Source organism: Lynx canadensis, chromosome B2 (genome assembly GCF_007474595.2).
Source record: "Lynx canadensis isolate LIC74 chromosome B2, mLynCan4.pri.v2, whole genome shotgun sequence".
NCBI lineage: Eukaryota > Metazoa > Chordata > Mammalia > Carnivora > Felidae > Lynx > Lynx canadensis.
In genome coordinates, this window is record NC_044307.1 from 60917458 (window position 1) to 60941546 (window position 24089).

Here is a 24089-nt window from a genome sequence, read left to right on the forward strand (position 1 = left end):
CAGGTTAACTCCTACTCTATAATTTGTATCACAATGTTTATGATTAGTTAAAAGAAATGTGACCTAAGGAAACACCTAGGGCACAGCTTCTTAAATTAGACATGGAGTTTCTTTTTGCACTTTTCATAACAGCATTTCTGAGAGAGGTTTGCATGTCTTGGTGCCTAACTCAATACTTGCCTTTTTTTTTTTTCCCCATGAGTTCTCAGAAGAATCTCTCTGAAAAGGAAGTGTAGCATGAATTCAGTCAAAAACATACTTTTTTGGAATTAGGCTTGTTTTGAATTCTGAATCTCCAGTGTGATACTGAGCAGAAGCTTACATTTTAAGCTTCAATTGTTTTCTTTGTAAATAATGATGCTGCTCATCGCACAGGGTAGTTTTAATGATAAAACAAGTACGTAAAGTGCTTAGCCCAGTCCATCACACAAAATAATGAATAAACTATATATTTGAAGAGGTAGTAGTGATTCAAGTAGGAACAGCTCTAGCAATAGCACTAAGATTTCCCAATTCACTTGTAAATAAGCTTTCAGCAGACCCCACTGTTGCTGTTATATGGATGAATTTATCATAACAGGACTGAAATATACTGATGAACCATATGTATTTTTAAAGTTTTGCCTGATGCTAAAGTACACAGTACTACAAATTGTCGTATTTTTTTCCACACTCATTTCTATGAGCTCATAGAAAGAATGAGTAGATTCTTAGTTATGGATGCATGTTTGCAAATCAGTTAATGTAATTATTGAATATAGTTGTAATCTAAACTTGATGAGTCCTAACAAAACGTAGCACAGGTTATATGAAGTTTAAAAAACAAATACCCATATGGAAGATATTAGGAAACAAATTTTAAATGTGAGTAGGACAGGTGATGCATGCATGTTACCATGACAACCTTGTAAGAAGACTTTATTTCAGTGCTTAGCACCACACCAAAGAAAATTTCCTTTCTAGGCTGACAATCCTGTGAATGAGGCACCCACAGAGCCTATCATTTGAATTTAAGGACTCAGGAAAAATTTTGATTTTGCCTTCTGTGGTGAAATTCCTACCTTATTACCTGAAGAGAAATAAAGTGGTTCTTATGAATGATTTATTTTGAACAAGTCTCTACCATCTAAATGAAATAATCTTTGGAAAATGAAGAGACCCTGGGCAATAATCTGTTGAAGTAAAAGATAACCAACATAATGAGGTCTGTTTTCTATTGTCCAATAGGGGCAGAAGAACAAATGATCGACTGTAAAAGAAAACTTTACATTTCAGGCCACTAAAATTTGTGTGAAGCCAAATGGAATGTATCTTATAGAGTTAATGAACTGTATGTGGTCAATGTAATGCAAATTTTTAACTGTAAAGTTAAATTGTATCCCCCTTCTGGGCCCTAGAAAAGTCATTCCCTAATTTTTAGTCATTTGGCTTTTTTCTGAACTTTTCAAGATGTAGAGTGATTTACCGCTCTCTGAAGGTTACTTTAAAATTACTATGTAAGTTCCCTTTGGCCACAGGTCACATATTAATATTTTTATATAACATTCAGGATATAGTCGATGTTCAAAACATATCTGTATGATGTTTGAGGTTTGACATTTGGGACAACTGAAATATTTTCAGTATTGGACAAAGAGTTAAACAGAATGCTAAATAAGGAGTTATTATTGCAAACTATGTTTTTAATCTATATAATATTTATATTTGTACCCATCCCTGTCCTGATGATATCCTCTGCATAATACAGGTATATCATGTTCTGAAAATAAATTGTGGGCACAAGACTTTTATAATTAAAAGCTTTTAGGATAGGGAAGAGAAATATAATTATATCCTTAGGTTGAAATAATCAATAGTTGAGCTGTTATAAGTCTTTCACTAGACAACATCCTTATGGAGCTGGAAAGCTTATTCTTGGGAGTCATTTGGGAATTATATCCACAAAGCAGGAAAACCTGAGTTGAAAAATGACTTGTTTTGAATTCAGGTCAAGGATAGACTATTGATTTAGTGGCAAAAAGTCAACAAAGATACATTTTAGGAAGGAAAGAAGACATTTCATACCCATACAAATTTTTCTGATACATTTGTGTACCTGATGTCACACAAGTATATGACAATGGATCACAGCATCTGATGGACAGATGTCTGAACAAACCTCTGTGATCCCAATTCTCTAGCCACTCTCGGCACTAAATTGGTGCTATTCAGTTTCCCAGGTGTGATTACCTTTTCCTATATATTCCTGATGCTAAGCTTAAATTTTCAGATGTCAAGCTTTACATGTTAAATTCTAAAGGTGTGTGTGTGTGTGTGTGTGTGTGTGTGTGTGTTCTCTAAAAAAAAAATCCTGCTCATCCAGAATTTTAGTTTCCTAATCATATAATATATGAAAATGAAGAACTTACATCTAATTTGTCATGTGTTGTCCATGTACAATTTGCCATAAAATTCTGTTGATGTACAACCATCTTATCTTGGCAAATTTGCTTTTTTTACACTTTTCCCCATCAAAGGCACAATATTACTAGGGATGATTTTAAAGTTCTGGATTATTTTCCAGTTTTGATACCAATCAAACATTTAATTAAGTTCCTAAAAGGATAATATTGTTAAATGATATACTTTCAAACTTTATTAATAACATAAGCTTAAAATACTTCAAAGGCATGTTTTGCTGCAACAGTTTGAATAAATGCATTTACATCTATCGTGCATAAACTATCCTATGCTGTCTTCCATATTCTCTTTCTAGTGTATGTCTTTCATTCACTCTTCTGCAAGAAGATGCTGTGGAAGTGGAGAAAAGTAGGCTTGGGCAAAGAAATAAATGAAATTGCAATACAGGCCTGCTGAAACTATAGCCAACAGAGAGCTCTTGGGTGAGAATTGCCCATGAGGGTCATCTTGCATCAGCCTGAAATAGGCTTTTAAAACTCTACATTGCTCAGTTGTAGGATATGGGGTGTCCCAGAAAGATAAGACTTTGGATGAGGTGACTCTGCTGGCCACACTGGCAGAAGGAATGGAGAGGCACATTCTCATGTCTACCACACTCTACCATTTTCATGGACTCTATTTCTATAAACACATGCAAAGATAAGTTTGTGTTTGGTGGGCCTTTTGTTATATGAGAGTCTTAGAAGAGGGATGTTAACAGGACAAACTAGAGTTTGCATCCATTAAGTTGGCCTCAACTCAATGCTGCAATTGATATTTATTATCTCTTCCTCATACTATCCATTCTCAAGTCCTCTTCATCTCAGACATCATGTTTACTTGTCTCAAAGCTTTACCTAGTGGCATAATCCAGACACTCATCACCAATGATTTGAATCTTTGCTGCTTGCCCTCTGAAGTTGGGTTTGATAAGTTTGTGCACTTAAAGTCACAATGAGGCAAGGATACATCTCAGATATCAAGAGAAACTTAAATAAATGGCTTTTCTGGGTTCTACATATGTTTTTTCTCCCCCTCACTGTTTAAAATCATCTCTACTTATCCTGATGAACAGAGACAATTATCCATGATATGATAATGACTCTTTTCTTCCTCTTCTTTGACACTAGGAGTCAAAAGTACCAGGAAAAATCCATAGTTTGTGATTCACTGAGACTCTTTCTATAACATTTAGCTAAAGTGTACCGTTTTTTGGAATTGAATATTCAACCTTATAGATTCTAAAGTCGTAGATACAGAAAGTACAATGTCTCCTAGGGGATCATTGAAAACAATAATAAATGGAACCATTTCTACTTCTATCCCTTGTGCGATGGTTAATTTTATGTGTCAATTTGTCTGGGACACAGTGTCCAGATATGGTATCAAATATACTGGATTTTTCTATGAGAATGTTTTCATATAAGATTAACATCTAAGTTAAAGGACTTCGAGTAAAGCGGATTGTCCTCCATAGTGTGGATGACTCTCATTCAGTCAGTTTAAGGCCTGAATAGTACAAACGACTGACCTACCCCTAGAAATAGGTAATTCAATCAGCAGACAGTCTTCAGACATGAACTGAAATGATGGCTTTACTCTGGGTATCCAGCCTACCAGCACACACTGCAGTTTCGACTTTCTAGCTTCTATAATTGCATGAGGTATGAGCCAATTCCTTAAAATAGATCTCTCTCTCTCTCTCTCTCTCTCTGCCACCCCCCTCCCCACACATATGCTTCTTTTTCATCAATAACGATTAATTCTTCTATGAACCCTATTTTAAATATTTCTTCATGCATCTCTGTGAGTATTTCTCTAGGGTGTATACTGAAAAGTGAAACTGCCAGGCCATGGTTTCTAAACAAATCAAAATAACAGACAAAAGTATTTGCATTACTTTATCCTACTTATGGGATGCAGACAAATGCTTTATATTATATATGTGACATATGAAAAATTAATGAATTAAGAAACTACCCTTAAAATTAAATAATGTTGAAGAAAGAAAATAATAGACATAAGAGCAGAATATAATAGAAAACAAATATAAAATATACATATCAATAATATCAGAAGTTAATTCATTGGAGAAAATAACAAAATAAATAAATGTCGATTTTTACAACTAAAAGAAAAAAACACATTCACAAACAACAATTGCAAGTATAAAAACCCAGAATTTAAAACAAGTACAGTTGAATTTGCCAAAACTTTGTTCTAACAAATTTAGATTTTGTATTAAAATTTTTAAAAAGGATAAACTTTTTTAACTTTTTAAATTTGATAATATGTGTTTAGAGATTTCCTACAAGTAAACTTATCTGTGGGTCTTTAGAAGCTACCCATTAAATTCAGAAAAAAGATAAAACATCTAATATTCCAACTTTTATTCAACAATGTATTAGAAATATTATATTGAATAATAAGATTGGGAAAGAGATATACAAATTAAGGGAAATAAAAGAAGAAGAAAAATTGTTTCCACAGACTATGATTGTCTACATGCATGTTAAGCCCACAAGAATCTACAAATATGTTTAAGAATTAACAATGGTTTACAAAAGAAAAAAATTGATAATGGCACTTAATATTTCCAGAGAAAATATCGATATAACGTTTTATTTTCCCAATGATACTAGCAGAAAACAGAAAATAAAGTGTAATGAAAAGTAGTGTCTACAATAGTAATCTAATTAACAGGTTTCTATGTGTAATCTAACCAATTAGGTGCAAGAGCTTTATTTTTATTGTTTTATTAAATTTCATTGAAATTATAAATACATGGAAACACATACCATGTGAGATTTAATAGCGAATAGAGGTAAATTCTCCTCAAATTTATCTACAGAGTCAATGAAGTTCTAATAATAACTCCATACAAATTAAAATTTTCCTCTAAAGCATATGAGGAGAAGCAAAAGTAAGACATGTTCAAGAAACACTTTAAAGGAAAAAGTAGACATGGACAATTACCCTCCCAGATATTTTCACTATGGATTAATAGTAGTAAGGCAATATTATTTAGTTGCATGTAGAGTCAAACTGACCAACAGAATAGAGCATAGGAACAGGGCCGTATGCAGATAAAAATATGAGATTTCTCCCACTGAAGTTCTGTTTGAAAAAAAAAAGAACATATCAAAAAATTATACCTTTTTCCTTATTAAGAGAAGAGAAAACTGGAAATGCATCAGAATTTCAAACCTCACAAAATACTACTTCTAGATGAATTGTGTGCTAACATTTAGAATAAAATTTTAATACTTTAAATAGGGAATATAGGAGTACATATTTATTATTCCCTGGGATATTAAGTATTTCTAAAAATGCATAAAACATAAGGATAGATGAATAAAATGGGATACATTAAAATTAAGAATTTCTGTTCTTAAAACAACATACATGGAGGGACAAAATCATTCAAGATATGTAACATCTATAAAGAACAAACATAAACTTGGAGAAGAGATTTGTAATACTTGGGATTTAATAGAGAGTTGGTTTGGCTTGATAAGAAATATGAACAATAGAAAAATGGGAAAGTGATATAAAGAAGAACATTATTGAAAAATCATTGACACAAAATATGAAATTATCTTCAACATTAACATTTATCAGGAGAATGTTAAATGCAAATGAAGTTATGCAGCTACTAATTTTGTATAAATTAGGAAGTCAAGTAATACCAAGTGTTGTCTAGTGTTGAACAAAACATAAAGTTGTGGGAATATAAATGAAAAAAACAATTTGGTATTACCAGGTAAAGATGAATATGACACAGTACACCCTCTCCAAAAATTATCACCCTAGAGAAAATCTTTCACATATATCCAGGAAGCATTTATAAGTGTTTTAAGAGTTTGTTATAATAGATTAACCAAATTAATATTTATAAAACATGTACGAAAATATATTTCACACAAAATAAACATATATATTATTTAAAACATAAATATAAGAATTTGGGAATCGTGAAATGATATTTTGTAGTCCACTTATATAAACTCACAATGGAGGGGCGCCTGGGTGGCGCAGTCGGTTAAGCGTCCGACTTCAGCCAGGTCACGATCTCGCGGTCCGTGAGTTCGAGCCCCGCGTCAGGCTCTGTGCTGACAGCTCAGAGCCTCGAGCCTGTTTCAGATTCTGTGTCTCCCTCTCTCTCTGCCCCTCCCCCGTTCATGCTCTGTCTCTCTCTGTCCCAAAAATAAATAAACATTGAAAAAAAAATTAAAAAAAAAATAAAAATAAAAAAATAAACTCACAATGGAAATGAATGAACTGTAAGTGTACATATAAACATGGATAAATCTCAGAAAATATTTTTTGAGTAGATGCAATTTGAAGAAGTAAATACAAAGTATGAATCCTCTTACAAGATATTCATTAACAGAAAAGTGAATTAATATATTACTTGAGATTACATATGTGGGAAACTATAAAGTGAAGGATGAGAAAAACTCACATTGAATTCAGGACTATGGTTACTTCTAAGAGGAAAAAAGAGGAACTTCTTTTTTCTATGTTCTATCTGTACAAGTAGTAATTATGTTGTATCTAAAAGCTGATTAATATCTAGTGGGAGTTCATGTGATTACTAATATTTGTAAAATTCTTCAAATATACAATCATTTTGAATTATATTTCAAAACAAAAGTATATTTAAATATTAGAGAAGGACTGCTGATTTATGGTTCCATACTTAAGGAGTTTGGAAGCTGTCACTGTCCTGACAACAAGTAAAAAGCAATAACAGAACGAAAAATCAACAACTCTTCTGGGATCCATAAGAAAAGAACACAGGGCACACCTCAGCCCCCAAGACTGGAGAGACAGTCAGGCAAATTCAAGGAGTGGTGTCTTAATGGAGTAGAGACTCAGGAGCAGAAATCACCCTGGGAACCCATGCCTGGATAGGAAAATCTGAGCTGTAATAGACAAAATCCTGGAGACTCAGTGTGGACATCCTGAGAGTTAAAAACTCTAAAGAGGTCTAATCATAGGGGTGCCCCACAGTGTTGTGAGATTTCCTCCAGGAGCTCAGCATTGTTTGCACAGTAAATATCAGAGGAAAATCCCCTCAGGCTTCCTGCAGGGGGAGAAGGTAAGGAACCATTTTGAAACATGACAAGAGCACTCTATTCTTAACAAGGACCGATCTCAGGGGAAACCAGTTAAACACAGCCTAACTTGCTGGGCTTTTATCAGAGCCTAGCTGACCTAAGGAAGAAAAATACCCAACTCCAGCCCACTCTAGGCATTCTATCCTACCTGAAGAAGGAGAAAAAACAGAGAAAACTTTGTGAAGTTCATAGTTCGGAAGCATAGGCTCACTTAAAGAAGATATCTGACTATAAGACTATAGAACACTAACTCTCCCCCAACAGCTCACCACTGCATTATTAAAGTCCTGCATATAGTAATTCCTTATTGGAATTGTCACGGATCGTCTGGCTACCAAGAAAACAGTTACAAGGAATACCAAAAGGCAAAAAGCTCAATTTGAGGAGATAGAGCAAACATCAGAACCGGACATGGCAGTGATATTTAAATTATCAGACCAAGACTTTAAAACAACTATGATTAATATGTTAAGTGCTCTAATGGATAAAGTAGACACTATGCAAAAAAGATGGAAAATAAAAGTAGAGAGATAAAAATTCTAAGAAATAAGCAAATGAAAAATGCTAGAGATAAAAAACACTGTAAAAGACATTAAGAATGCTTTTTATGGGCTTGCTGGGCGCCTGGAAATGGATGAGCAAAGAATCTCTGAGCCAGAGGATGTATAAGTAGCATCCTTGAAAGGCAGAAAGCAAAGACTACAAAGACTAGGGGGAAAACAAACACACACAAACAAACAAAAACAGAATATCCAAGGACTGTGGGACATTTACAAAAAGTGTAATGGGAATACCAGAAGAAATAATTTGCAGAAGAAACACCTGATGAATGATGTTAACCAAAATAAACAAGGCACTTAAAACGCAGCAATAAGAAAACAAATAACCCAATAAAAAGAGGTCAAAAACTTTAATAGGCACTGGGGCTCCTGGGTGGTTCAGTGAGTTGAACATCCAACTTCGGCTGAGATCATGATCTCATGATCTCAAAGTTTGTGAGTTTGAGCTCTGCATCAGGCTCTCTACAGTCATCACAGAGCCTGCTTCAGATCCTCTGTCTCCCTCCCTCTCTGCCCCTCCCCTGCTTGCACTCTTTCTATCTCAAAAATAAATAAACTTAAATTAAAAAAAAACTTTAATAGAAATTTCACTAAAGAAGATATACAGATAGCAAAAAAGCATATGGAAGCATGTTCCATGTCTTATGACATCAGGGAAATGCAAATGAAAACAGCTATGAGATATCACTATGCAGTTAGTAAAATGGCCAGAATCTGAACAGTGCTGTAAGTCAAATGCTGGCAAGGATGTGGTGCAACAGGAACTCTTGTTCATTGCTGGTGGGAATGCAAAATGGCACAGCCACTTCAGAAGACAATTTGGTGGTTTCTTACAAAAATAATTGATATACTATACTATATGACCCAGCAATCAGTCATACTATACTATATGATCCAGCAATCAATCAGTCTTCTTGCTATTTACCCAAAGGATTTGAAAACTCATGTCCATACAAAAACTGCACATGGATGTTTATAGCAACTTCATAATTGCCAAAACTTGAAAGTGACCAAGATGTTTTTTCGTAGGTGAACAGATAGACTGTGGTAGGTCCAAACAATAAATACTATTCAGCACTATAAAGAAATGAGCTACTAAATGAAAGAAGTCAATCTGAGAAGACTATATATATACTGATGATTCTAACTGTATGGCATTCTAGGAAAAGTAAACCTAGGGAGAGAGATCAGTGATTTCTTGGGGCAGGAGGAGGGTGGAAGAAGGAACAGTCAGAGGACAGAGGAGTTTTAAGGCAGTAAAGTATCTCTAGGATATTATGGTTATATATATATGCTACTTTACATTTGTCCAAATCCATAGAATGTACAACAGCACGAGTGAACTTGTAATCTATGCAATGTGAGTGATTATGATGTGCCAATGTAGGTTCATCCTTGGTAAAAATCAAGGAGATATTGATAATGGGAGAGGACAGCATGTGTGGGAACAGGGAGAATATGGGGAATCTCTGTACTTTTATTTTGTTGTAAATGTGAAACTGCTCTAAACAAATTAAGTAAAAAAAGTAGAAATGAAAAAATAATGCACAAGTCAAAATTTGATAATTTTTGTAAAAATTTGTGATACACTTTTATCTGTTTTATTTATTCCAGTCAAGAATTATCATTCTTAAATTTTTATTGGTAATCTATCAAACTATTATTCCTTTAAAAATTGTTGTAGTGTCAAATAAGTTTGTTAATTTTTAGATAATGAAATGAAGTAAAGGTAAAGGTATTTTAGGAGGCTTTAAAAAGCCTTACATAATACAATAAAAATGCATGCTCCATTCTTTCAACCCAATTTTTAAAAAATAACAACATGCTTTGATATTTTTAGGAACAGTAATTACTTTCAAAATAACGAATAAATGATATTTATAAGAAACTAACACTAGTTTTGAGGAAATTTGCCGTTTGTTTCCTTTAGCTAAATCTGTAAGTTTCTAATATATTTTTAGCCAAATGCTGTAAGTTGGAAATTACAAATTTACAAGTTATGAAATTGTGCATTTGACTTGGTTTCCTCCATGAGTGAAGGAGTACATGTTATTTAATAGGTTTCTATAATTTTACTGGTAATTATTTCAGTATTATTATTAAATTAAAAGAATACCCTGAACTGATAAGAAATGGATTATTTTGTTAACTCAGTTTTACCAGAATATTCATACATTTTTGTATTATTAGAATACATTTTGTTAATAAATAAATGCTGAATTGGTAGGTCTTTATATACAAGTCCATTTGTATTTGCTTAAAAAAAGCAGTAAGAGGTTTTGTCATAATTATAAAATTAAATTGTAGTTGCACTTACTCTGAAAAAATTCAGGCATTAACTTTTTGATTGTTTGCATCCTAAATTGGCTCTATGTTATGTTGCTTTGGCTTATTTTATTAGGTATGATACTTTATAATAAATATATTGCTTTAATACAATGCTTTTGTTTGGTGGCTTTTATTGAAATTTTTCTGTAACATTGATTGTTTGAGATAATTAAAAAACATTTTTCAGATTGAAGGGCAACAGAAGACATAATCCATATGTGCATCTAAAAGATGCTTAATGACTATCTTTAGAGATTTAGTCAAATAAATAAATTAATATGTAAGTAGCCTAGGCTATCATTTGCAGACCAATAACTTCAACTGGGCTTCACAAAAATAGGAATACTTTACCACTAACTCTTAACCTATTGTTTATCAAAAACCTCACAGATACTATAAAATGTTCTGTAAAATTAAATAGTTTTATTTATTTATTTGTCTCCTGTAATGCACATCATCTTTTGTTCTATGAGCCTTCTGCAACATTAAATTGAAACGGTTTCATGGTGGTGGCCAGCTGGGTAGCAGTTTTACAGCTATTTCATTTCCCTGATTCAGTTCTCTGCCCTTGTCATCACCTCTGTCAGTTTGCCTCAAAACCCTGTTAACAATTTTGGTCTTGGACTTTTCCATTTTCAGCATTAACATTGGAATAGATTAATAAGTACAAAAGATTATTGTCTGTCTCCAGTCCTTCACAAGACTTAATTTTGTGTTCATCAAATAAGAATCTATATTCTTATAAATACTGAAAGCAAACGTCCTACAGAAGTTTCCCGCTTTCAGATGCAAGTAACTTAGCAGTCAAGTTTGTCCATCTCAGAAGTTCAGGCTGGCAGTCCGGTGTTCTTCTTATTTATATCTGAGTCCAGAAGTATGCTAGTTGTAGTATATAGATAAAACACCAGCTTAGCCTATTTCTTCATGTTATATAGCAATTGTCTTGAAACCTAAAGAATAGAAACAATAAATATTTATGCTCATCCACTTGTATTATTTGTAATAGTCATTTAGAGATCCCTTTTGCCATATACAATGGAATCACATACTTTTCCTTGGTAAGCAAGGGACTTTCTGTGTCTCTGTGTATGATTGACTTGTCCAACATGCCCTCTATTCCCAAGTTTCGTTTTCGTGGTACTTGTTAGCTCAAGATCCAAAAGTATGTTGCAGGCAGGGTAGTCCATGAAAGGAAAACATATTCATCAATATTGCATGTACTATCCAAACAGGATTTGATGCCTGAGGTCAGCAGAAGTGTGCTTCATGTCTCTTGTTGCTAATAATAGTTTCTCATCTTCTTAGATATTCTGTGCCATCTTTTCTATAGCTGTTTTCTTTCTGTGTCTTGGATAACATTTTGAAATTGAGTGAATTCACAGCTACTATTTCCTTTTTTATTCCTCAAGTCATCATATTATATATATATGAGTTTCTCCATCTCAGAAACTAAGCATTTCCACTGTTTCTCAGAAAAAATACCTGTCAGTTCTCATTCTATTTCTACTTTTAAGTGTCCATATAGTCCTGTTTTAAGGGAATAATGGCATGATATTTGTTATGTTTATATCCATAGTATTTATATGTGGACCGTTAACTTCTCTGATACAAAAATTGTTATTTATATATTAAAAAAAGGCTGTGGCAAGCTCAAATTGATAAGAAATAATGGATTATTCTTATACTTTCAATATCATCTGTGTCCAAATTTAAGCCAAAGACAATCATTTCTTTTTTGCTTCCTTTTTTCAGAAACATATATTGTTGTCTTCTCTTCTAATAGAACTTACCATCTATATAGTCATTTCTTTTCAAGGTTTTTACATTTTCTATGATATTATCCCTCTATAATGGCTATCATTTAATATGCACTCAATAAATTTTTGCGAAGCTTAATTTAACAAGTTAAATTAGATCTTGATAGGTATAACTAAACATTTTTCCATTTTTTTTCTTTCTTTCTCAAAAGAAATCTGCTACTTCACATAGAAAAAAGGCAAATTTTCACTGTTCTTCCTTTTCCCACGAGTAACTTCTGGCATTCAAGCCTTCCCATCCTTGCTTAGTACTAAGAAAAGTAAGTGGGATAAAATATTTCACAGAGGCAGTCAGCTGTATTTTCTTGAACACTAAGATTAAAAAAAAAAACGGGCTATATTCAGTCTTGGAAACAACTAGGCTTATTTCTGTTTCAGAAATTGTGCAGTAACTTTTGCCTTCAAAGGTTAGGGATAAAAACCTGACTTCCTATTAATGGGGTATGAGTCTCAATGTTATGGCCTTGGAGAAATTTGATAGCTTGCTTAAAAAAGGTATGTAAAAAAATCCTTTCATTTTTTATCCACTGCACAAGGTTTAATTTTACTTACTATATTATTTATAATTTTTATAAATATAAATTTATATTTATAATATTTATTTATATTATTTTACATTTATGTTTTCTCCCAAGAAAGTCAGTCTCTAAGAACAGAGACTCTGTTAATGTAATTCAGGGCTAGAGTAGTGCTTGCTCCAATAAGGCACCCAAAAATGTTTATTTATAGAATGAATGAGTGAGGCCCGTATTTTCATACATAAAATGAACATAAAACACTATATTATAAGTACTTCATGAATACTGGATGCAAATGATACTTATGTGATAAATATATATATTATATGTGTACATACATGCAATTTATAATGTGTATACATATGTACACATATATACACACACATATACATATATACACACAGAGGTTATCTTTCTACCAGTCTATCATAGTTTCACTGGCCTATTTTAGAAGAATTGTTTTATTTCAAAAAATATCTTCTTTTTCCAAGATGTGAAAATTACTTATTGTGGGACCAGCTTGGTATGTCACTTTCTGAGTCTTGACAGATTCATCTCCAAATAGTATCTACTTTCTAGTTTGTTATGAGGCTTATATAAGATAATGTATATAAAGTGTTTTGCCTGTAAAAGGTGATAAAAACAAGTTCAAGACACAGTTGACTATAATTTTTGCAAGCAAACAATTACTACACAGTAAGAAAGAGTTGCACGACACAAACTTTGCATTAAATTATTTCTTCAGACAAGCTACTGAAGAGTATGCTTATTTTTTTGTTCAAACATGCATTGGAGGTTTAATACTTTACATATCCAGAATCAGACATTAAAAAAAATCTTGAATCAGGTTCTCAAAATTAAAAATTCCAGATTAACTGCCAATGAGTAAGATTCATGGCCAAGTTTAGCTTTAGAATTTTCTCTGGTTTAATAAATATAGAAACTATTAAGAGTGAAAAATACTTTAGGTCTAGTTCTCAGAAATATTTATTTGCTCTGAATCAGACAGTCTTTTAAGAATATTGAGAGTAGGAAACATCTAATTTACATAAAGTAGCAGTTTGGGTTGTATTATAAATTAGCATAGTTTCCATTGCTAAGAAGTAGTCGTTTCCCTACATGGATTTGCTAAAAAGACTAAAAAGAGTAGGTTTATTTTTTATATGACTGTCTGATGATTATAATCTATTTTCCCTGTAATAACTTCGATCACATTTTCACATTTCAGATACTATAATCTATCTACTTATGATATCTACCTATCACCTATCTATCTATGGATCATCTAACTTCTATGCACTAGAAGAAATATAGTGTATTTTATAAGAATACAGATTGCAGCCAGATTTAAAAGCTATATAATCATTGGCAAGTTACTTCATGTTTTCTGATTTTACTTCCTTCATCTGTAAAATGGGGATAATAATGGTAACGACCTGAGTGGATCATGGTGAGGTTTAAATAAGCTACTATATGCACACAGCTTAGAAAAATATCTGATCAGAGTAAGTGCTATATGTGTTGGCTATTATTATTTAGAAATAAAATCCGAACAACAGTTTCGATTATAGTAAGTGTGGTACATACATCACTAAAAAGATGTAACTTGGTTTTATACTATTAAATTTATACTGAATGGGTCATTGACTTGAGTAGTGGTTTTAAAAATACAGTGTGCCAAATAAGCACCAGAGGTATTGATTAAAATCCTGATTTCCATACTTGTCCTTAGAAAGGCTGAGTAATAGAGGCACCTGGCTGGCTCAGTCAGTTAAGCTTTGGACTTTGCTCACGTCATGACCTCGCAGTTTATGGTTTCAAGCCCTGTGTCGGGCTGTGTGCTGATAGCTCAGAGCCTGGAGTCTGCTTTGGATTCTGTTTCTCCCTCTCTCTCTGTTCTTCCCCTGCTTGCACTCTGTCTCTTCTCTCTCTCTCTCCCTCTCTCTCTCTCTCTCAAAAATAAATAAAATATTAAAAAAAAAGAAAGCCTAAGTGATAGTCTGTGTAATTCAAGTCTTGTGTAGTTTAAGCAAGACCAACAGATGATTCCCATGCGCAATGCATGAAACAAACATAGGGAATAATTGACAGCGACAAAATGATTGGCTCCTACAAAAAGCACGATTTGGGGTATCCCAAAATCTCCTCAAGTATATAGTTACCATAACACCTGTAACTGAAGTGGGTTTGTCATACCAGTTGTTTGGAGACTTTTTTTTAACAGTTCTATGGATTCACAAGGAGAGAGAGATAATTTTGATGGCATTGGAAAAGACTTCTAATCTGGAGATGAAACTTGAAGAACAAATGAGATTTCAATTAGTATATTAATTAGTGAGGGAGGATAAAAGTGAGACTATAGAGAAGATGGGAAGAAAAGGCTACATTGTGAACGTGATGACATAAGTATGCAGTTGAACAACACAGGTTTGAACTGCGCAGGTCCACTTATATGCAGATTTTTTTTCAATAGATACAGTACAGTAATGTAAATATATCTTCTATTCCTTATAATCTTCAATAAAGTTTACTTTTCTCTAGCTTACTTTATTGTGAGAATACAGTATGTAAACACATAACATGAAATATGTGTTTATCTCCTGTTATGTTACCGTTAAGGTTTCCAATCAGCAGTTAGCTATTAGTACTTACTTTTTTGGAAAGTCACAAGTGATATGCAGATTTTTGTTTGGGTGAGGGGCAGTACCTTTAATGTTGTTCAAGGGTCAGCTGTGTATATATTCACACACATCATTATGTATATATACATTATATGCATACACAATCAATACAAAAAATATATTAATTTTTTCTGTATATTATGATATTTAGACATGTTCAAAAAAAAAAAAAAACCTTTTCGGTTGAGGAGAGACTACCCCTCCTAAGCCAGCCAATTCTTAGAGAAAGCAAAAGACGGAGCCAGGAACATGCCTTTGGCTAACTAATTCAGAGTCATGACTAAATATAGACCTCAGGAGACAATATTTCTCTGACTTAATCATCTCAGGGTCACATGCCAGACAACTAGAGACCACTCTTACAGCCCAAAGCCCATCAAAATTATTCAAACTAGCCACTAGTTTGAATAGACTGTTTATCCTGCCTTCACTTTCCCGAGGAAAACCAACAGATGCTTCTGGCCCAGCTTCTCCCTTTCTTCCTGCTTCTGCTTCCTGACCACAGTGTGGCGTTCCTCCTGTGGTCCCGCATGAGGAGCTCTGCCTCTCATTTTTAGGGGCACTGTAACATTAAGCTTTTTCTTTCAATGGACTTGACCTCTCCATGTTAGTCACTTTTAAAGCTTAAGACCCAAGCACAAAACACATGGGTACATTATACATATTCACAAAGAAGTGGAATAATAAAATCTGAGTTTAAGATGATGGGATGTATTGGACGACTTAGAAGCTTTAAATTATGAAACTATTTAGGAAGCAATTAAAATTTTACAGAAGCAAAAATTGAGAAATTAAAATCAAGGTAAAATCTGTTGAAAATGAAATACAAATTGTGTGTTTATCAATGGTTTATCTTATTAGTAAGGCTTCCAGTCAAAAGTAAGCTATTAGTAGTTACATTTGGGGAAGTAAAAGTTATACGTGGATTTTTTATTGCATGAGGGGGGTCAGTGTCAACATGTCAACAAAAAGTGGAGGATAAAAGAAAGGAAGAATTTAAAGATAATCTATACACTTAGATTCTCTGAGCTTCTAATCCATATATTCTAGAAATAACAACCTAGTTTGTTCTTTAGGTGTGGTGACTGGAAAGAAGGTCAAAGGAGATTTCGGAGCTAATAATTTATTTCTTTATGTGAGTGCTGGTTATAAGAGTGTGCTCAATTTGTAAAATTATGTAAGATATTACATCTAATGTTATACACTTTACTCATCTATTACATTTTAAAATAAGAAATAAGTATCTTAATAAAAATGACTTGTTTTAAAACTCTAGAATGCAATGTATTCATCAAAATGATTATTACTGACCTTTACAACAAAGACACTTTAAGAAGACATCTAATTATTTTTAAATTCTGCTGCTTACTGGGTGTTATATACAAGTGATGAATCCCTAAATTCTACTCCTGAAACCAGTATTACACTATATGTTAACTAACTGTAATTTAAATAAAAACTTGAAACCACAAAAAAAGAGAGTGAGAGAGAGAGAGAGAGAGAGAACTGATATGACAGCTCTGTGGTGTCAGAGACACCCAAGCTCCTTTTGTCTCTTTATTTTGCCATAATCAAGTGGTAGCTTCTGCCTCTGAGCCCATATGGTTCTTCCAACATCTGCCATCTTAGCCCCAGTCAAAGGAAAAGTGGAAAGAGGTTGAGTAGTTTTTATTCATTTATTTTTCTGGCTGCATATTTTGGTGTAATAAACCAAAAAACATAGTGACATAAAACAATGACAAAAAAGAAATACATAAAATAAATAAAATTCTGCTGCCTGTCAAATCATCTTTTAGCTTCTTCCTTTAAACTACTTTCACAGTTTAGTATACTTTTTAAAGTAATTTTTGTTGCTATATAATTGTAACAAAAGGCATTGGGGGGAGGTCAGTGTTAACATGTCAACAAAAAGTTGTATGTTTGATAAGATTTTTTGATAAGGACTTTTTATTCAAATGCAATTTATTTTAAAAATTTTTTAAATTTAAATTCAACTTAGTTAACATACAGTGTACTACTGGTTTCAGGAGTAGAACCCAGTGGCTCATCACTTACGTGTAACACTCTGCTTATCCCAACAAGTGCCCTCCTTAATGCTCAGCATTCATTTAGCCCATCCTCCCACCCAACACCTCTCCAGCAACCCTCAGTCTGTTCTCTGTAGTCTCTTATGGCTTGCCTCCCTCTGTTTTTATCTTATTTTTCCTTTCCATACTCTATGTTCATCTGTTTTGTTTCTTAAATTCAGCATCTGAGAGAAATTGTATATTTGTCTTTCTCTGACTATTTCACTTAGCATAATACACCCTCGTTCCATCCATGTTGTTGCAAATGGCAAGATTTCATTCTTTTTGATAGCTTAGCAGCATTTCAGTGTGTGTGTGTGTGTGTGTGTGTGTGTGTCCATCCACTTATTAGTGGATTGGACATTTGGGCTCTATCCATAATTTGGCTATTGTTAATAGCGCTGCTATAAATATTGGAATGCATGTGCCCCTTTAAATCAGCATACATCTTTGCCAACATCTCTTATTTCCTGAGTTGTTCATTTTAGCCATTCTGAGAGGTATAAGGTTGTATCTCATTGTGGTTTTGATTTGTATTTCCCTGATGATGAGTGATGTTGAGCATCTTTTTATGTGTCTGTTAGCTATCTGGATGTCTTCTTTGGAAAATTGTCTATTCACATCTTCTTTCCATTTCTTCACTGGATTATTTGTTTTTTGCGTGTTGAGTTTGCTAAGTTGTTTATAGATTTTGGATATTAATGCTTTATCTGATATGTCATTTGCAAATATCTTCTCCCATCCTGTCAGTTACCTTTTAGTTTTGCTGATAGTTTCCTTTGCTGTGCAGCAGATTTTTATCTTGATGAGGTCCCGGTAGTTCATTTTTGCTTTTATTTCCTTTGCCTCTACGACATGTTTATTAAGAAGTTGCTGTGGCTGAGGTCAAAGAGGTTCCTGCCTGTTTTCTCCTGTAGCATTTTTATGGTTCCTTTTTCACATTTAGGTGTTTCATCCATTTTGAATTTATTTTTGTGTACGGTGTAACAAAGTGGTCCAGGTTCATTCTGCATCTCACTATCCAGTTTTCCCATCAGATACTTTTTCCTGTTTTGTCAAAGATTAGTTGGCCATACATTTGTGGTTCCATTTCTGGGTTGTCTACTATGTTCCATTGATCTATGTGTCTGTTTTTGTGTCAGTATCATACTGCCTTGATGATTATAGCTTTGTAATACAGCTTGATTTGTGATGACTCCAGCTTTGGTTTTCTTTGCAACATTACTTTGTCTATTAGGGGTCTTTTCTGGTTACATACAACTTTTAGGATTGTTTGGGTTGTATAGACATTTTATCAATATTTGTTCTTCCAATCCATGAGCATGGAATGTTTTCCATATCTCTGTGTCTTCTTCAATATTTTCATAAGCTTTCCACAATTGTCAGGATATAGATCTTTTACCTCTTTGGTTAGGTTTATTTCTAGGCATCTTAAGGTTTCTGGTGCAAATGAATATGGGTTTAATCCTTGATTTCTCTTTCTGCTGCTTTATTATTGGTGCATAGAAATTTAAGTAATCTCTGTACATTAATTTCATATCCTGTGACTTTGCTGAATTCATACTTTTGGTGGAATCTTTCGGGGTTTCCATGTAGAGTATCATGTCATCCGAAAAGTGTGAAAGTTTGACTTCTTCTTTGCCAATTTGTATGCTTCTTATTTCTTTTTGTTGTCTGATTGCTAATGTTTGAACCTCCAGTACTATGTTGAACAACAGTGGTGAGAGTGGACATCCCTGTTGTGTTCCTATCCTTAGGGGAAAAGTTCTCAGTTTTTCCCCATTGAGGATGATATTCGCTGTGGGCTTTTCATATATGGCCTTTATGATGTTAAGGTATGTTCCTTCTATCCCTACTTTCTTGAGGGTTTTTATGAAGAAAGAATGCTGTATTTTGTCAAATATTTTTCCTTGTCTATTGAAAGGATCATATGGTTCTTATCCTTTCTTTTATTAATGTGGTGTATTATGTTGATTGGCTTGTGAATACTGAAGCAGCCCTGCAGCCCTGGAATAAATCCCACTTGGTCATTGTGAATAATTCTGTTAATGTACTGTTGAATTCAATTTGTTGGTATCTTGGTGAGAATTTTTGTATCAAGGTTCATCAGAGATATTGACCTGTTATTCTTCTTTTTCTGTGGGGTCTTTGTCTAGCTTTGGAATTAAGGTAATTCTGGCTTCATAGAATGAGTTTGGAAACTTTCCTCCCATTTCTAGTTTTTGGAATATTCTGAGAAGCATAGGTATTAAGTCTTCTTTAAATGTCTGTAGAATTCCCCATGGAAGTCATCTGACCCAGGACTCTTGTTTGTTGGTAAATTTTGATAAGTTTTAGACAACGTCCAACCCAATCAAAACAAAGAAAATTTCCACTTATCTTGAATTTTCCCCATGTCAGTTTTTCAGTCACACCACACCCACTACATTGTTATATCTATTTCTGTAGCTTAGTTTTGGCTTTATTTAGAACTTCATGAAATGGTATCAACCATGAGCTATTTAATATATTCATCCTGTATACATATTTTATATGCATTCCTTATGTATGAATAGGAGTATGTGCATGTACATGTGTATATATAATAATGATATAATGATAACAAAATATATATAATAGAATGAAGTGTCTTCCAATGTTTTAGAGCACTACAATTTGTTACACTACTAACATATTGGTAGACATCTGAGTTCCTCCTAGTTTTTAGCTATTGTTAATAAAACTAATAACATTCCTGTAGACATTTTGACTGGATGTATATTTTTATCCCTTTGGGGATTTCACAGAAATGACATTTCTGGGTCATTATTGCCTTTTTATATACTACAGAATTCATTTATGTATTGGATTTGTTGTTTTATTTCACTCTAGTAAAATATAAGCTGCATGAAAACAGGAATATGTTTTATTTTTCCCTCAATATATCCCATGTGAGAGAAAAGTGCTAACACTTGGTGGTTGTCTAGTTGTCTATTGAATTTATAAGAAATGACCAAACTAGTTCCCTAAGTGGTTATGTATTATACACTCCCATCAACAGTGCATGAGATCCAGTTGACCTATCTTCACTAAAACTGGTAATATCAGTCCTTTTAATTTTATCAATCTTTATGAGTGTGAAGTAGTTTATCATTATGATTTGAATTAACATTTCCCTCAGGACTAAGAATCTTAATCATCTTTTCATGCACGTATTAGCCATTTTTATGCGTGACTGTGTTAAATATCTGCCTATTTTCATTGTTTTTTTTGTTTTTTTTGTTAATTAAATTTTATATGTTTTGGGTGCAATGACACAGCAGTTTGACTATTTTTTTTAATGGTAAATTACATATTATATCAATATATTGGAGATCTTGAAACATCCCCAAAATTAATGGCTATGCATGTAAAAAAAAAAAAGTAGATAGCCACAACTGAAAACACTAACAAAATATAAAAGAGGGCTATAAAATAATCTTATTCTTGTATGAGATTTAAAAAAAATCTTTATTAAATATAAAACTTTATTTATTTGTTTTATTTATTTATTTTTTTGAGAGAGAGTGAAAGAAAGGGCACAAGTGAGTGAGGGGCAGAGAAAGGAAGAGATAGAATTCAGGGCAGAGAGAGAAAGACAGAGAGAGAGACGGAAAGAAGCAGGGCTCATGTTCACCTGAAGCAGGGCACGAGCTCACCTGAAGCAGGTCACTGGCTCACCCAGTGTGGGACTTAAACTCACAGACTGTGAGATCATGTCCTGAGCCAAAGTCAGATGCTTAAAAACTGAGCCATCAGGCACCCAAATAGAGTAGCTTTAGAAGTTACTTTTGGTGGTGGACCTTGGTGGCTCAGTTAATCATCCAACTTCAACTCAGGTCTTGATCTCATGGTTTGTGAGTTTGAGCCCCGTGTCAGGCTCTGCGCTGACAGCTCAGAGCCTGGAGCTTGTTTCGAATCTGTGTCTCCCTCTCTCTCTCTCTGCTCCTCCCCCACTTATTCTCTCTCTCTCTCTCTCTCTCTCTCTCTCTCTCTCTCAAAAATACAATAAACATTAAAGAATTTTAAAAAGTTATTTTTGATGACATGTTCAGAAGTTTCTGGTTAGAACACACTATAATATTTGGATGGCACAATACTCTTTCAGATGTGAGGTCCTAGTCTGGTAGAAAAGTAAGTTGAATTTTGTTGTATTGTGTGGGTTTTGGGGTTTTTTTAACCTTCTTAGGATTATTTATATATTTTAATGGGCTATTTTTTACAGCAATTTTAGGTTCACTGCAAAATTGAGCAGAAGTACAGTTCTCTCATTTATCTTCTGCCTCACACATGCATAGCCTCCCCATCATCAATATTTTTCACCAGAGGGGTATATTTGTTATAATTGGTGGACCTTCATTGACACATAATTATCAGCCAAAGATTACAGTTTACAATAGAGTTCAATCTTGGTGTTGTGCCTTCTATAGGTTTTGACAAATGTAATGATGTACGTTCACCATGTAGTATCATACAGAATAGCTTCACTGCCCTAAAAATCCCCGGTATTCCCCATATTTATCTCTCCCTCTTCCCAATCCCTGGAAGCCACTGATCTTTTTATTGTCTCCATAGTTTTGTCTTTTTAATATGTCACATAGTTGGAATTATGCAGTATGCAGCCATTTTAGATTCGCTTCTTTCACTTAGTAATATGCATTTAAGGTTTCCCCTCTTCTGTTTTTGTTATTATTATTGTTTTGCTTTGCTTTGTGGCTTGATAGCTCATTTTTTTTTAGCACAGTAATATTCTATTGTCTGGATTTACCACAGTTTATTTATCCATTCACCTACTGAAGGATATCTTGGTTCCTTCCAAGTTTTGCCAATTATGAATAATGCTGCTATAAACACCCATGTTTATATCTGTGCCTATCCATATGCAAGTTTTTGTGTGGACATAAGTTTCCAACTCATTTTCGTAAATACCAAGGCGTACAATTGCTGGATCATATGGCAAGAGTATGTTTAGTTTTCCAAGAAACCGCCAAACTGTCTTCCAATGTGGTTGTGCAATTTTGCAGTCCCACTATCAATGAATGAGAGTTTCTGTTGTTCCAAATCCTTGAAAGAATTTGGTGTCATCAGTGTCCCAGATTTTGGCTATTTTAATAGATGTGTAGCCATGTTTCATGTTGTTTTAACTTGCAATTCCCTAATGACATATGCATCCTTAATGACAGAAGCATTTTTTCTTATGCTTACTTGACATGTGTATATCTTCCTTGCTGAAGTGTCGATTCAGATCTCTTATGTATTCTTAATCAGATTGTTTATTATCTTTTTGTTGAGTTTTATAATATGTATTATTCCCTTTTTGCTTCATACTTGTCAATAAGATGTAATGCTTCAATAGCCTTCAAACTAAAAAGCAGAGGGTATAAATGTGATCATTATGTCTAATAGATCAGTGACTTCTCAATCTGGCTGATCATTGAATTCTTTGGAGTTCTTTAAATGATGAAACATTTTGGTTTTTCACTGGGGATTCTATTTCTACATTTGGTTGAAAGTCAAAAAACAAAAGAAGAAACTCCAGTCATTTTATGACTCTCTAATTAGGACAATCACTAGGATAAACTGACCCTAGGGTGTTAGATATTCACCTGAGGAACTAAAACTTATTGGGCTCCTATCAAGTACCATTCACTGTGCTAACTACTAGGAACGCATACAAGTTTCCATTCAGTGATATCATAAGGTGAATCTAGAAAGTAAACAAATAATCAGATGAGTAAAAGACAGATGTAGCATTTTATATAATTACCATAAACATTGGAACCAAGGAAAAATGAAGAAGTGGACATTCAGATTGGAAAGATGAGCAACAGCTTAGAGAACATTATCACTAAGTTGTGTCTTTAAGGACAAATGAGGAAGAACGATAAGTATACTCAGATATATTTACAAAGACAAAAAAAGATAAGAAAGTGATTTATGTTAGGAACAGCAAAATTTCCCTATGACCTCATTGTTGGGTTTAAGTGGGGAGTGGTAATAAATCCTACACAGATATACACAGTAATAAGTCCTACACAGATAATACCCATATAAAAGTAGATATAGGCACACCTTTTCCACACCTATGTTGTTTTTCTTCCCTTTTTCCTTTCGACTGCCTTTTTTCCTTAACTATATATATATATATATATGCACACACACACATATATACCAAATATTGATATATAAATACTGATATATATATATATATATATATATATATCAAATATTAACTGCATGAAAGCAGGAAATTGTTGTGTTTCTTTTTCTCATTGTATCCCATGGGACTGGAAAAATGTTTAACATTTGTTACATGATGAGTATTTATCTGTGAAATAAGTGAAAGAACAGATGTCCCTATATGGAAATTCAGTGATATTATAGAAAGAATTTCAGGCCAGAATTATATTTATAGAGCCAGAACACTCTTGAACCAGTCTCTTAAATTTTATCAGTCAATTTTCTCATAGGTAATTAGAAATAGGAATGCAGCCCATATAGCATCATAAACAGATGAACTGTTATGATATATGGGAAAG